Genomic DNA, 5,072 nt, shown 5'->3' with positions numbered 1-5,072 from the left:
CCGACCCCTGAGGCACACCATATTTAACTGGACAGAATGAGGAGACATAGTTGTTTACAGACACACAAAACTTCCTATTTGACAGGTAGGATGAAAACCATTCTAGGGCAGTACCAGAGATCCCCACCCAGTGCCTCAGTCTGTCTAACATGATGTTAGCAGCGCGAAGGTCCAGGAGTACAAGGACTGAGAACATACCTTCATCAGCAGACATTAAAAGGTCATTGGTGACTTTAAGCAGGGCAGTCTCAGTGCTGTGGTACTTCCTGAAACCAGACTGAAACTTTTCAAATAATTTGTTATTTTCCAGCACAGTGAGCAGCTGTTTGGACACAATTCTTTCTAGAATCTTTGCAATAAAAGGCAGTTTTGAAATTGGTCTAAAATTATGTGGGAGGGAGGGATCTAAACCAGGTTTCTTTAAAAGTGGGTTCACGCAAGCTGTTTTAAAATAATCAGGGACACAACCAGTAGATAGGGAGCTGTTGAAAACAGAGATCAAATGGGGCCCAACAGAATCTGTTACTTTCAGTAAAATTTTGTAGGTATTACATCAAGTAGGCTGGAGGACACTCTCATTTGTGATACTGTTTTCAAAAGCTCAGACAAGTCGATGGGATAAAACTGGTTAAAACTCTCTTGTTGCTGGTGAGGAACCTCTGCGGCAGACCGACGGCCCAGTGCAGGAGATGTAGCCGGTGGAGGAGATGCAACAGTGTCGGCAGGCACTGTCCGTCGAAAGAGATCCGTATCCGGGAGACTCGAAGCCACAGGTGCATCCACTGGTTGGACCGGAGTGTCGTTAGACAAGGCTGCATAGCGGTTGGAGAGGCCGATGTGCGGAGGAGAGGCAGCCCCGTCCGAGCCTCTCTTGCAGCCACGGACCACCACTTCAGCCCAGGTTGACTGATGCTTTGGAGTCGAGTAGGAGGAAAGCCTGGGAAGGCTGGAGGGGTCCCATAGCACGGTGTCCTGGATGTTAGCGGTTGCGCTAAGAGAAACAATCTGTTTGGCTTGTACTGAAGCCACATCCATAAAGCCAGTCAGCGGGGAATCTTTCTCTTTGAGTTCCTCTGAAAGTCGTCGGATGTCTTCCATAAGGTCAGCAATCTTTTTGTTCGCTTTCTTAAGGAGTGTGCAGTCCTCATGGGGCAGAGTTATCTCGGCTAGCATAGTCACCGGAGCTTTGTTGTGGTCAGTAGCGTTGATGGCGTATTTACAGTCATCTAGCTTAAAATCCATGTCGGATGACTAATATCCTTAACCCACTTAAAACTTAAGTTAAAAACTTAAGTTAAATAAAAAGGATATAAAAAATGTAACGAAAAAGAGTGGATTAAAACTGGATAAGAGTTCGGTTTAAGACGGAGCTTCCGACAGGTGGCTACAGACGCCAACGCATGCGCAGAGTGCAGATTACGTCAGCGATCTTGTCTGGGAATACAGCTGGTCAGTTAAAATGTGTAGTGAGTGGAAATATTAATAAAACGTGCAATGTCTGCCCAGTTTTACACTGCCCAAAGGTCAACAATGAAGTAGCTTAAACAATACCAGTGATATTTCAATTATAATGATTATAGTTGTTTATTTGAGTACACAACAAACATAACAATGAAACATTTAAGTTGCATTCAATTTTTGGCCTCTTAATTTGGAGTCATGTTTCTGTTCACATGACCATTATTTACTCCCAAAATGGTATATGTAAATAGTCAACAAAATATACATGCTACATATTATAGTGGTGTTGACTTAACAGGTGCCCTAGCAGTGTTCAGATCATCTCTTACCAACTTTTTTGCACAGTGTGTGAAGCATCCTGTGTAGATACATAATCAGATGTTACAGTGTCTTGCTGCCATCTGCTGGTGGCATACATAGTCTCTATGCTGCAGTATATTCGTGACCATGACTGAGATGTTCTCTCATATCCATCTGCAGGCAGTTGACAGCACAGAAGTAGCTTCCTGCATGCTGACTGCTGACTGGGTCTAGAACCAGGTGTTTGATTTTGTTCTCTAGCCGGGTCAAAGGGCGACTTTTCAAGTACCAGGTGTAGATTGTGTTGCCAGTCAGAGGACAGCTGGTACTGCAGGTAAATGTGACTCTCTGGCCCTCTGTCACCACTGCAGACTGAGTCATTGTCACTTGTCACTGCCTGAAAGATGGTTGGATTGGTCACTAAATGTATAAGAGATGTGTTCCTTGAAACTTGACTATCCCTCTTCGGTGAACTGACGTGCAATTATATACACATCATAGTTGATAAAACAATAAAGCCTCTGATAAAACACACTGATTGCTTAGAACATGACCCATATAGTGCAGAACTGGAAAGGTGATAGCTCCTACATAACTGGTCAGATTTTGATGAAACCTTATTGTTTGGGACTAGGTGATTACGTTGATTAGCAAACAGTTGTCGTAGTACAAGAAGCGAGAACACCAAGGTACACAGACAGCCTTCAAAGGCTTGAACTGGCTCCTCAAATGTTTGGCAGATTTGAGCGGAGCTGAAGGATAAAGCAAAAACAAAACACTGCAGGAGGATTGTTCCTTGTGTTACAGACAAACCTAGATGAAGACACCATGGTACCCTCTGCATTATAATGAATTTAAGGTGACATGCAACCTTGTGTGCAACTCAAGTGTGGACATCTTATTTAGCGTTACATCAGTTCAGACCATGTGTTTCAGTAGGTGCACATTAGGTCTGAACCAGTCTTCTGACCTCTTATACAGACAGAGTGTAGTTTGCTGACTGCTGCGAGGAAGCAACAAATTATTAAACATATTCAGGTATTTAACCTAAAGACATAGCTGTGACAACCGGAGTCACTCCAGGTGAATTAGACCGTTTCCGTCTGTTGTCATCCTTCTGGAGTCTGAATGCATATTCTGCTGAGTCGTTCTTCCTCGGCTTTTTAATTCTCAGGATGTGGCAGTCATTCAAAATGTCATAATACTCCAGACAACCTGCAGCCCTTGTCAGCTTTTCAGCATATTCCTCTCTACTTCTCTTTATTTTATACCAAAATTTATACTCGGGCTTCTGGCTGTCAAGATGAGAAAATTCACTTGAAATGTTCAATAAAGAACCTTCTAGTTCACGGATTCCCCTGCTGACATAATAAGCAGATCTTATCCACAGTACATGAAATATTATTTAAAGAAAAATCTAAATATATTGATTAGTGTGAAGGCTTGAATATGATTATTAATTGACAACATTGACCTTGAACTACTGTGATTTTGACAGAATGGATCTGTGAATCATTTATGGGTTTTTTGTTTGGTTGCAGAACACTAGGGGGTCCAGTAGGTGGCACCAAAATCAGATTTAAGCAGGAACCTTTACACAGGTGACAGGTGCTGTGCAAATAGGCTACTGGTATTGGAAATATGCAGTTTTTTTTATATTATAGACTGTTGTAGTCAGATTTTTGAAAGCACTTTCCAAATAAAGGGAGTTCAGATTTATCTGACTTCTTTTACTAATTGATGAAAAAGTCGTCATGAGCAGTAATATAGATAACTGAGGATCCTATATATCAAGGTGAATCATAATTAAATTAAATAATTATTAAAATGTATGTTGACGAGATGCATCAATGCTTCACTTGAAATGAAAAAATTCAAAATGTACTTTTTACAAAGCAGAGTATGAGCTGAAACTCACTATAAAGCTCTGTAAAGTCGGGGGGAGCTGCAGATTCAGGTGATAACTCTTTGTAGGTTCATCACCATAAGCAACCTATTTGACAATGTCACATTGTTTTCACCTTGTCGTTTTATTGTCATGTTTATTCTAAAATATCAACTAAAACTAGTCATTTACATATTAAAGTGTACTGTAGCTGTTTACATTTTCCCTTTTATCATATTCTTTTTAAGAAATCCCTTTAGAAATTATGCAGTGCACTGAGTCTGGATTGGCAATTCTCATCACAGAAATGTCAAAATTACCAGTGAGAGCAGAGAAATCTGAAGCTGTCACAACGTTGGTTTGTGTGATTGATAGACCCTGTGAAGGGGAAGCTGCAGACATAACCTCAGGGAGCAACTGAATACCCTGCACAAAACTGAGTGATGTTTTTTTGTCCTGTTAGTTATGCATTGAGTAGTTGGTTAAGATAATGGCTTGTCCAAAGATACTAAGCCTAATCTTCTTCTAGGCCTATTACACTGTACATTTTTAAACAAATCAATTTTACTCAATATATATTAGATTGTCAGATCTTAATTAAATTGTTGATCACATCACATTCACAACCATTTCAGAACTTATAAACACAGGTTTAGCGACTTGATATGATGAATTAAGTAAACATCCAGCTTGCTTAGAGACATTGTTTACTTAATAATTCCCAGCATGCATTGCTTTTGGGTTACAAATTCTTCAAAAAGACCTGTTTTCTGATTTGAAGAAAGAGATCAAACTTAAAACTGCTGCACTGCTAAACTGCACCTATAGGTGCCTTGCCTATCCTTGAAAGATAAAACAATAGCGAAGCCTGTCATATTAACATAGGTTTCCTGTATTTGTACATATTCTTATCTGTAAATTATAATATATGAATTTGTAAAACGGAATACAGTTTCTTTCTGTATATCAAATAATCTACCTAGCAAAAAAACATAATTTTTACTGAATTGTATTGCTTATCGTATTGCAGTTTATCTGCATTTAAACTACAGTCAAACCTTCATTAATAGTTATCTTTGGTTCAGTGTTTTGCAAAATATTACTGTAAATAAAACATTTATTCACTGTTTTCAGTAGTTCAGTAGCGTGTGTCAAACAGCTCAATATCAGCCACTGAAGGTGAAAGAATAACACACACACACACACACACACACACACACACACACACACACACACACACACACACACACACACACACACACGATGCAACATAGTTCAGACTATCGTGAGAGTCAACAGCTGGCGGAGGAAGCTGGATCTGTATTCTGGCATTTCTCTCTCTCTCGCCCTCTCTTCCAATCTTCCAATGTCTCTCTGCACTCTCTCTCGCCTATTCTCTCTCGTCTCTCCCCCCCCCCCCCCCCCC

General features: G+C 40.3%; 1 protein-coding gene across 9 annotated transcripts in view; it reads left to right on the top strand.

Annotated features, from left to right (window-relative positions):
- LOC123969282 (zinc finger protein GLIS2-like) overlaps positions 1-5,072 on the top strand; it is a 57,839-nt gene that overhangs the window by 20,075 nt on the left and 32,692 nt on the right. The window lies entirely within an intron of this gene.

Source organism: Micropterus dolomieu, linkage group LG04, assembly GCF_021292245.1.
Source record: "Micropterus dolomieu isolate WLL.071019.BEF.003 ecotype Adirondacks linkage group LG04, ASM2129224v1, whole genome shotgun sequence".
NCBI classification, from domain to species: Eukaryota; Metazoa; Chordata; class Actinopteri; order Centrarchiformes; family Centrarchidae; genus Micropterus; species Micropterus dolomieu.
Note: the sequence above shows the minus strand (reverse complement) of the source record. Positions and strands in the feature narration are given on the sequence as shown.